This window comes from Tupaia chinensis, unplaced genomic scaffold (assembly GCF_000334495.1).
Source record: "Tupaia chinensis unplaced genomic scaffold, TupChi_1.0 Scaffold000066_1, whole genome shotgun sequence".
Lineage (NCBI taxonomy): Eukaryota > Metazoa > Chordata > Mammalia > Scandentia > Tupaiidae > Tupaia > Tupaia belangeri.
The window spans coordinates 3,399,147-3,410,671 of NW_006159525.1; positions in this window are offsets into that span (position 1 = coordinate 3,399,147).

Here is an 11,525-nt window from a genome sequence, read left to right on the forward strand (position 1 = left end):
TTAAATATCATGTAGCTATCACATATGAAAAGAACATGCAAATCAATAATAGCTAATGATATATGCTATCTCTTACTGAGCTCTCACCCTGTGCTAGGCTTACAGGCTTAAATATGTATTACTATTAGCTCAAATAGATCTAAGAGAAAGAAACTCCTATCCCAGTTTTGCAGTAACTTCAAACAATGTCAACATGGAAAGATTTCTCTTGCAACTTATATTTATAGTTACAAATATAATTTTAATTAGAGATAGAATTTCCCTATATGCTCCTAAGTCTCTTTAGTATAAAATCTTTGTGTCAGTTTCTACTTAGTTGATCTCTTCTAAAAAAATAAAATGATAAATTACAAACCTTCAGGGTTGAAAACTGTACTTTATTTTAAGGTTTCGTCTGAGGTTGCCCAAACATTGTGAGGCTTATCTAATGGGACATCACCCAATAGAGAGGAGATATCTTTCCAAACATTCTTTAATACCCCACAGAGTTAACACCTCACCAATTCTCGTGATGCCGATGATCGTGAACATCTGGTGAGTGTTCACAATGAGCTGGCGATCTTTTGTTCCCACTACCTTATTTGTGTATCACAAAGATCCCGGGAGGAAGGACGTATGTGGAGTCCTTGTATTCCTAGTTTACAGGTGGGGGACCGATGTTCAGGAAGATAAAGAAACTTGCTGTACCCAGCCAGGACTCATGCTAAAGTCAGCATAATACCAAAGCAGACTCTTCACTGCCTCTTGCCTCTAAAAAATAAGCATAAGCCAGTAATAAAAGGGACTATTAATAATCAGGGCCGAACTCATAGTTCAGTGGTCTGGCTGTTCATTGGGAATCCCACATGGCTGATTGCAGTTTGAATCCTGGCCCTGGTGCCTTAAAACACATGCCATACACATGCGCATGCATGCCCAATTCCCAACAGGATGGAGAAATGGAGGGTAAGGCATTGTAACATATCTGTACCTCATTTGTCGTTTTGTCTTTCTCTCTCTCTCTTTCTCTCTCTCTCAATGCACACACCCACCTTTGGCAAATAAAAGACAGGCACTAATTAAACTTCCTAAAGGCGTTAAATAACCCTCCTATATCAAAGGTGGTTTTTAAAATAAAAGCTGTTGAATTTGGGGCCTCTAGAAGTATATCGGGTCATCGGAAAAGTCATGATGTATTTTTTTCTGTTTTTCTATGCAAAAGTGCATCATGACTTTTCCGATGACCCAATATTTGTTTTCTTAAAGGTCTTTGCTTACCATTTTTATTGAATCCTGCTAAGGAAATACTTTATCTTTTTTTTTTTTTTGAGAGGTTTTCGCTATAGGGTGCGTGTGCTCACCAGACAGGCAGAGAGAGACAGAGAGACAGAAAGTGAGAAATCACCCCCCGGGGGGGATGGCCACGCCACAATCCCTTCTCCTCCATTCTCCTCTCGGGATCTTGGGCATGCACGCACACGCGCCCAGCGAGAGTTTTAAGCCACCCAGTCTGGGACACGAACCATGGTCGACTACATGGGAGTCCAGCGACATAACCATTACACTAACTGCTGGTCCCTACTTTATCTGTTTTTGTTGAGATGTCCATCTTATCTAGAGAAAATATTTAAATTTGTACTCTAGTATTAGTGTAGTATTAGTGATTTTCATGTTTCTATATGTTTGGCCCATGTAGCTCCCATTTCATCGTAACTCCTGTACTAGAGAGCATGAGAAAAACACGCGCATTTATGGTAATGGATGGTAATGGCCATCACTACCTAGGAGTAGGATTGCTGGACCTTAGGGCAGTTGTGTATTCATTTTATTACACACTGCCAGGAATCTTCACGAAGGGGTGGCAGTACTGTCCATCCCACGAACAGTCCAAGAGTTCTCTGATTACTCCACAATCTCGCCAATGTGCGGAGCTGTCAGTCGTTTGGGTCAGTCATTGTGCTAGGCGTCATTATAGCTCGAACTCGTGTTCGCCCAGTGACCAACGATGATAAACATTTGAAGCATGCTTATTGGCATCTGCATATCTTCCTTCGTGAAGTGACTTTTCAATTCAGCTGCCTGTTTACAAAAATGGGTTGTTGGGATTTCACTACTGAGTTGCAGACATTCTTTATGCAAGCTTTAGATATGACTGGACTCATATCCTTGGTCAGAAGTATGTATTATGGGGCTGGCAAGTGATGTGGTGGTTGAGGTGCTGGACTTCCACATGGTTGACCCTGGTTCAAGTCCTGGACCTGATGGCTTGCTTTCTCATTCTCCTTTCTGTCTGTCTACCTCTCTCTGGTCAAAATGGAAGAATAATGATAATAAATAAAATAAAAAATAAATAAATCATAAAAACTTCTATGATTATTCCCTTTCTGTGGCTTGCCTAGCATTTTTTAGTGGTATCTTATGAGGAGCAGAAAGGTTGAATTTTGATAAAGCTGAATTTATCAGTTTTTAATTTTATGGTTACCTATGACTATGGCCTAAGGAAACTTTGCTTAGCCTGAAATCTTCACTGTCTTAGTTTTGAGGTCTAGGTCTATTATTGCTCTTTAGTGATTTCTTTAGTGTGGGTATGATGAGAAGTGTGGACTGAGGTGCATGTGATTCCCAAATGGTATCAGTTAGTCCATCACCGTTTGTTTGTTTGTTTTTTGGAGAGGTTTTCATGATAGGGCGCGTGCGTTCGCCAGACAGACAGAGAGAGACAGAGAGACAGAAAGCAAGAAATCACCCCCCAGAGCGGATGGTCACACCGCAATCCCTTCTCCTCCATTCTCCTCTTGGGATCTTGGGTACACATGCACACGTGCCCGGCGTGAGTCTCAAGCCACCGGGTCCGGGACGCGAACCGCGGTCGACTACGTGGGAGTCCAGCGACATAGCCATTACGCTAACTGCGGGCTCCCACCATTTATTGAAAAGACTTTTTCTCACTATCATTAGATTCTTCTGTCACTTTAACAAATCAAACATATGTAAACTTCATACATGTGTGGAATCTATTGGGTTGTTGTAAAAGGCATAACATAGTTTTCTGTTTTTCTATTCAAAAATGCATCATGACTTTCCTGACAACCTGGTATTTCTAGTTCTATATTCTATCCATCGATTTATTTGTGGATTATTACCAGTTCCATACCATCTGAATACTGTATGTAGCTTTATAGAACATCTCAACATCGGTAATACAAATTCTGTTATCTTCTTCATTTCAAAGATTTATTTGGATATTCTCAATTCTTTTCATTTACCTGTACGCTTTAGAAATGATTGCAAAATTAGAAATGAATCAGCTTTTCCATTTCCAGAAAAGAAAAAAAAGCCTGTTGGAATTTGTATTAGGACAGCATTCAGTCTCTAAGTTAATTTAAGAAGAGTTGACACCTTCACCATGTTCAATCTTCTGAACCATAACACAGATTCATCTCTCTCTTTGTTAGATAATCTCATGTTTCCCTCAGCAGTGCCATGCCACACAAAGGTCTAGCCTATCTTTTTATAGCACAATCTTGCATGTTGTTTGTAAGCTTTTGTGTATCTTTAGTCAAAGCTGTGTGGCAGGCATGGGTTTTTGTAGATGCCCTCATCAGATCGATGGAGTTTCATTCAGTCCCAAGTGTGCTGAGACGTTAACTGTAAGTAAGTGTTAGATTTTGCCCGATGTTTTCCTGCACCTGCAGGTTTACTTCTTTGCGGCATCAACGTTGACCTGGCCTCTGGTTAAATGCTATAAGAATGGTTGACTAACCCTGTGTGATTCCAATTTTGACTTGGAGTCTGCTGGGTTTTGTTCATTTGCTGGTGCTTTCAGGTCTTTTTCTCTCTAGAGTTATGCTGTTATCTGAGGGATGGTGTGAGACAGGAGGCCCTTTCTCAAACACTGGAAAAAGCTCAGATACCACTCCTGCCTAGACACTTAGATGTGTCCGGTGTTGTACAATTACATGTGATATCATAATGAGTATCTTCATAAATATTTTAATGGACCTCCACGCATATTTTTGTATATGAAATACATAGAATGTTTATATAAAATGGTTTCATGCCAGCAAAACTTGGAGACCAACTATCAATCAATGATTTATTTATCTTTTTATTCTGCTTTGCTTTGTTTGGGTACAAATGACATAGTCTTTTAAAGTTAGCTTTAATTAAAATACTTGTATGTATCTTCCAACTTATATGTTACACTGATGAAATACTGTGGCTTTAACATAGTATTTGCTGGGACCAGTAAGTGGCATGGTAGTTAATGGACTGGATTCCACCTGGCCAACCATGGTTTGTAGTCCCAGACCTGGCAGCTTGCTTTCTCACTTTCTCTCTCTCTCTCTGTGTCTGTCTCTCCTTGATGAGTATGCATGCCCTTAAGCAAGTTAAAATAATAATAATAATGATAAATAAAATTAAATAAGTAGTTCCTCTAAGAAAAACATAGTATATGCTGATTCTAGGAAGGTAAGTACTTTTGTCAAAATAATTTTGCTGGCCAGCTTAGTGGTACAGCAATGAGTCTGCTCAAGTGATGCTGATCCCTATGGCAGTTCTTGGGTTCAGTTGCTGGTTAACCTGTATGTGCTGGGACAGCACACCCATGATCCTGGCCAGCTGGAAAGGATGTGGAGGAATTGCAATGTGAGACTCCATTGACAGCCCTTGTTCTCTCTCTCTCCTTCATGCTCATCAAAGAAATAAACACGAAAAATATTATTTGTGCTTTCTCATGTACATTTTCTCTTTCAGACAAACCTTGGACTCAACTCCTCAGGTTCTAAGATACAAAACAAGGGAATTTAATGGGAATTCTGTTTAATTGATACTGGCGAGATTAATGATTGATTTTGGAAGAATGAATAGATTTGCCATGTTTAATTTATTTTTATCTTCATCTTTCTTTAGTTTCTAGAACCTAAGATTTTTTTTTTTTTTGAGAGATTTTCACTGTAGGGCGCGTGCGCTCGCCAGACAGACAGAGAGAGACATAGAGACAGAAAGCGAGAAATCACCCCCCAGGGGGGATGGTCACGCCGCAATCCCTTCTCTTCCATTCTCCTCTTGGGATCTTGGGCACGCACGCACATGCACCCAGCGTGAGTTTTAAGCCTCCGGGTCCGGGACATGAACCGCGGTCGACTACGTGGGAGTCCAGCGACATAGCCATTACGCTAACTGCTGGTTCCCGAACCTAAGATGTTTTTAAAAATTAGTTTATTTTTAGATAGTTTGTAGTTTTTACTTGCTATACAAATGGAACCTTCTCCGTAGTAAAAGTTAATTAGTTATAATGAGTATATAGGAACAATCCTGATCTTAATAGTATTAATATTTAAGTTACACAATAAAAATACCAAACAATAGAATAAAATTAAGTGGCATCTAAGAATATTATATTCAATATGTCATTTAATCCTCATGAAAATTTGCCAGATATAATTATTTTTGTTTTATAGTTTACCAATAAAAGAATGAAGCTTAGATTATCAAATGCCACAATCACACAGCTAGTGTGTGGGTCATGTTCTTAACCTTTGGTCTATATTATTTCCTTTTATTTAAGACACGAAGATCACTTCTAAGAAACTTCTAGTTCTACCTACTAGATTAGCTTCTATTAACTGATCATTTGTAACAAATGGTAGTTCTTTGTATAGCTATTTTACCTAATTAATGATGTGGGTTTCTATCTTTTCACTTTTGGGGAGAAATTATTACCATTGTTGTGGGATGTGAACAGGAGCCAGCACCTTCCTGCCACCCTGGTCTATTGACTACAGATTAAATGGGGACTATTAGACACCAATTTAACTGCAATTTTGAAATTCTCTTAGTTAAAAAAATATCTCTTTTCCTAAACCCATAATCCCTGCAGAAAATGTTGGTTTTATTCAGAGTAGATCATACTCTTGTGCAGAAATGCTTCAATAACTTGTTGAAGTTTATGGAGGAGAAAATGCTGCAAGTCAGTGAAGTACATGCAATAGTAGGTAGAATTTTAAAGGAAACAGGCAGAATACCCAGAAAACACTTCATCTGTAAAATAGAGGAGTTTTCAGAGGTGCTCTGTAAGATCCTAAATATTCCATTTCAAATAGAGTCACTGGACCTCTGCGAGACACCTGCTGCTTTCTGGGATTCACCTCAGTGCTAAATAGGCTTTTCTGCTGTAGAGTGCTTTTTCCATGTGTGCCCTGAGGGCCACCTGAATCAGAATCTTTCAGATTGTTGGGACCAGCAGGTCGCATGGTGGTTAAGGCGCTGGACACTCCTACATGGCCGACCAGGGTTCGAGTCCTGAATCTGGTGGCTTGCTTTCTTGCTTCCTCTCTCTCTCACTCTCAACGTCTGTCTCTCTCTGGTCAAATTAAAAAAATAAATGAATGACTAAATAAAATAAAATAAAATAATAATTTCTTTTTTAAAAAAAGAATCTTTCAGATTGTTCAAAGGGAAGATTTCTGTACCTCATCCCGGATCCTGACTGAGGATGTTACTGTTACTGCTAACGTGTAACATCCATGGCTTTGAAAGTGGTAGTTCATTCTGGACCAGAAAACACAGTGGCACTTAGCTACCATTTCTCTGAATGGCATTGAATTAATCAAATGCCTTTCCTACCCCCCCCCCAGCCCCGATAAACAACTGTATAAAATATTACCACGCACAGATTAAGGGAGAAGAGTCCAGGAAAAATCCTGATTTTCCATTTGCTATTGTAGGTACAAAGAGCTGGCCTTAAGTACCGTTAGAGTGGACTCTTCTGCAGAATAAAGCCTCGTCCAAATCTCGCTGAATTGTCCAGTGCAAAAGAACTTCGCTCACGTGGTTTCAGTGAAAATTCTTGGATGACCACATGGACAATAAATGTCTTTTCTGGTCTTAGTTCAAGAAAGCCTTCATAATAGGCAGGAAGTGTTCACTGGCTATGTACCTCAGGACTGCCTAAAGGAAGGAGTAGAGTTCTCTTCTGTTTGAAAGTTATTATTATTTTATTGTTTATTCATTTTCTTCACGGGTGAGAAAGATGAAAGAGACATATATATACACTGAGAGAGAGAGAAAGACAGATAGTGGCAGTACTCTTAACATGATACTGACCCTGAATTCCACCCCCACTTAGGTCAGCCCGGAATACTCCGCACATGCGCTTTTGCACACTCAGGGATGTCTTGGCACTCTTCCTTCTGAGTCAGGTTTGCCGAGCGATGCATTTTTCCACTGCACCACTGCCCAGCCCCTACAGTATGATTATTTTTTTTCATTTATATTCATTTACTTTTCATTATTTTAAGTCCTTGAGGGGTACGGCATCACATGGATTCTGTGTCCAATGGCCTTAGCAGGAAGGTTGTTTCAGCATTTGGCTCAAACCATGCCACTGTTTCCATGGGCATGAGTAACATTTCCCCTGATTACTCTGGTTTTATTTGGTTTGCCACCAGGAGTCCTTGGGTTGTTGTTTTTTGCTTTGTATACATAAGCACACCTCTTGCCTAAAGAGAATTCTGTTTTGTCTCGTGCATAAACACCTTCAAATTGTAAGAAGACTTGTGTACTCCCTGTGGCTCCTTAGATCCCACTTATAGCCAGCAAAAATGGCCTTGGACCACAGCCTTCCAGACGTAATTGCCTTTTAGAAGTCCTGTTCCCAGCGGGCCTCCACAGGCTCCAAGATGGCCCAGTAAGATTCTTACCTCACACTCTGTAGTAAACATGCCCACTGTAGTAAAAACACACGATGGTTGTACATTTTGATCACTCATGTGGTTTGCTAGGAGGGGCTGCAACCTGCTTTGACTTAGTCATTTAATGGGCACTAAGGTAAATCTTTCCATTATTACTCACAGCTGTCTCTCTCTCCATCCTATGCAAACTCCCAGCCTCTCTCGCCTGACCTGTTGACGTCAGCTCCCATCTACGGTCCTTGCATGCTGCGTCTGCTATCAGATGGGGGAGCTGAGCTGCATTGCAAAGTACTTGGTTCTTTAGGTTCGGATCTCGAAGATTAAAGACCTGCCTCCAGACACAAAATTAAAAACCACAAACACATATAATGTAGGAAAACCAAAGTTTTAATAGAAAAGTAAAGATTTCTAAAGAGAAGGAATATACCCCCCTGTCAGAAAAGAGTGTGGTGGGAAGCCACCAGGGAAGGACAGCTGCACTGGGCATGGGGTTGGGTGTGACTTTCATTGGGAGAGGTGGTAATCAATATTCAGCAGGGGAAAGTCTGTAATAGCAGCGGCTTCTTTTGTTAGGGTAGCATGGGCCTCCATCTGCCTTACAGGCCTCTCCTTTGGGTGAAGAATCTAAGGAATCTGATAACCTAATCGCGCGTGCCCAGTGTGGACTTTGAAGGTACGTGCATCCTCATGGGGACTACTCTGTCCTACTAGCTTATCGCCCCAATGGGAATTAGGTTGACCTAGCATCCCATCCTGACACCAGGAGGTGGGCAGAGGAAGGAGTCTTCACAGAGCATCTGGCTGTAGTTTCTGATAGGCTGTGATTCATGGGGCAGATCCCCATCTGCTGTTATCTCAGGACTGCCCGCTCACATCTACATGACTATAACATACGTCCTCCACCTTCTTGGAACCATTCTCTAGAATGAAACCAGAACAATCTTTTCAGGAGGTCTTTTGAAACCTCTCTAACCCTCCCATTGCTCTTTGGACAGAGGTTGACATCTTTAACCTGCTCTATTAACCCTCGCTTGATATTCCAACTCACAGTTCTCCAGTTGTTGTCCACCCCTTCCCCCCATATTCCTAAACCCTCCCTCACCGTGGCATCTTCTTTACTTTAGCCAGTTAACTGCGAGTCATCCTTAATATCTTCCCCTAAAAATCACTTTCTCAGGGAAGTCTGAGACAGAGGTGAACTTTCTTTGGTTATGTGATCAATTGTTTCTCTGCAGTGCCTTAGGTCAGCATGTATTTAAATATTGGTCCACGTGATAATTTTTATTAATACCTTTTTTGTGTTACACTATAAATCTACATCATTTAAAAAACATTATAATATAGCACCTAGCTATCTAAGCCCCCCAATACATTACTGAATATATGAATCATCTTCTACCCAAATGAAAATATCTTATTTTTCTCCTAAAGATCACTTTCTTAGAAAAAAAAATAGTTTGTGTCAGTTGAATTTCAATTTATCTGGAATCCTTAGATTAGTTTTCAGCATATGAAATATTTTTTATGATATCTTCCTGAAAAGATAGAAAGTGAATTCAGATCATTTTCTCTATGAAGTGCTGACCTCATCCCTTGTTTTCTTCCTCTAGTGATTGCAAAAGTAATGGTATTTCTAATTTTGAGGGTTTGGTTCACATCTTTTATGGTTTAAAAATTCAGAAAAGTTAATTGACTCCTAATGTTTTCATGCTCACACTTGTTTTTCTCTTTCTTTGAGCCAAAGCTCTTCCAGTCCCATTACTTGACAGAAGACTCAGTGCAAGCTAATATTGAATAAATATTTTACAGAGCCTCCTGCAATCATTGGCACATTTCTGATGGCAGTGAGGTTTCACACGTGGCTGGAATGCAAACCCTGAGAAGGGCTCCCTGGTAAAGCAGCTCTGTGACCATCAGCGACTACCCAAGATGTTTTATCCTCTGCCTGCCTCTGGACACACAGAACACAGAGGCACAGAAAAGCTGTTGTATGGCCCTTGGCATATCCGTTAGTGAAGGTCACAGCCAGCCTGGCCTGGGGATTTCTGTGTGGTAATACACACTCAAACATTTAGGGCAGCGTTTCCAAGTAGATATTTCTGCTGACACTGCCTGTGGAACACAGGATCAAACGTGAGCAAGGCTGCTGAAATCGTAGTCTCATACAGACCAGAAGATGGGGTGTGGAGCCCCTGTTTGTGTATTGATTCAGCTCACTGAAATGCACTACTTTTATCCATGAAATGGGATTGGGATTTTGTTACTGAGGAGTTCGGTTCTTCTTTTTTAACTTCCTTCTTTCATCCCTTGCCAGAGAAAAATTGTCCTGCCTCATATGGGCCAAAGAGAGACAGGACGAGGGGAATCCCCCCCCCCCTGGTTTGGTTACACTGCAATCCCCTTTTCACCATAGCTTTCTTTTTGGGGATTCTGGGCATGCACACACATGCGCCCAGTGTGTTTCTCAAGCTAATTGGTCCAGAACTTGAACCATGGGGTCAGCCATATGGGATCCATTTGCCTTAACCACTAGGCTACAGAGCTGGAGCCATCCTTCCTTTCCTTCCCTTTTAATCTTAACAGTATTTGATGTAGCAGAATTAGCCTTTGTGAAAGAACAATTTTTTTTTAAAGTAAACTAGTTCTCATGCAGATATAAAAAGGGATACTTACGAAAAATTTTTACTTAGTTCATAAATTAAATAAAAGACCTGACTGATGTTACATCTGGTTCAAAGGAAAATAGAAATAACAGACATTTGCAAATCTGGAATACTGAAATTAGGGTAGGGAGGTCAATTGGTCTCCTACTGGGTAGAATTTACGTGTCTTTCCATAAGTACCATATTGCATTGCTATTAATTATCTCCTGCTATGGAGTTGTAAATAGCTCCTCCAGAATCAGGATTGAGTAGCCCAAATGAGTTTGCTCTAGAGCAGTGGTCTGCCACATTTTTGGTGTCAGGGGACAGTGTTTGTGGATGACAATTTTTTCATGGGTGAGGGTTGGGGAGAAGAGGGTTTCAGGATGAGTCAAGTACATTACATGTATTCTGTACTTTATTATTGGGTTGTCAGAAAAGTCACGATGTATTTTTTCTATGTTATGTTATGCAAAAACGTGTTCTGGCTTTTCTGACAACCAAGTGGCATTATATTGTAATACGTGATGAAATAATTGCAGAACTTGCCATAGGGGAGTATTTGCAGCCACTCTCCAGTGCTAGTATCATCGCCTCAGCTCCACCCCAGATCATGAGGCATTAGATCCTCATAAGGAGCCTGCAAGCTAGAGTTCTCACATGTGCAATTCACAATAGGGTTCATCCCATGGTGATCTCATGCCTCTGCTGAGCTCAGGTGGTAACATGAATGATGGGGAGGGGCTATAAATACAGGTGCAGTTTACCAGCTCACTCCGCTCACTTCCTGCTGTGGCCTGGTTCCTAATGGGCCATGGACTGGTCCTTGGGGACACCTGCTCTAGGGCAGTGCCTCATTTTTCCACTGAAACACAAACTTTTCCCTGTAGGACTTAACTACCATCACATATTATTTCTCCAAGTTCCTTCTTAACCTTCTTTTCACACTCACATATTGAGACTCATAATGGGTCAGGCATCCTAGGGAGAGTATAGATTCACAGGGGCAGGTCTTCTGCTCTTGGGCTGCTCGGCCTCATTCATTACTACTTACCAGTAGCTTAACTCTAAGAAAAACTGTGATGTCTTATATAGATGGGAACTCATGAAAAGCTCTAAGATCTCCCTAGGTGAGTTCTTTTTTGAAGTTTTTGCCATAGGGCATGTGCACTTGCTGGAGAGGAAAAAGATGGAGAGACACAGTGAG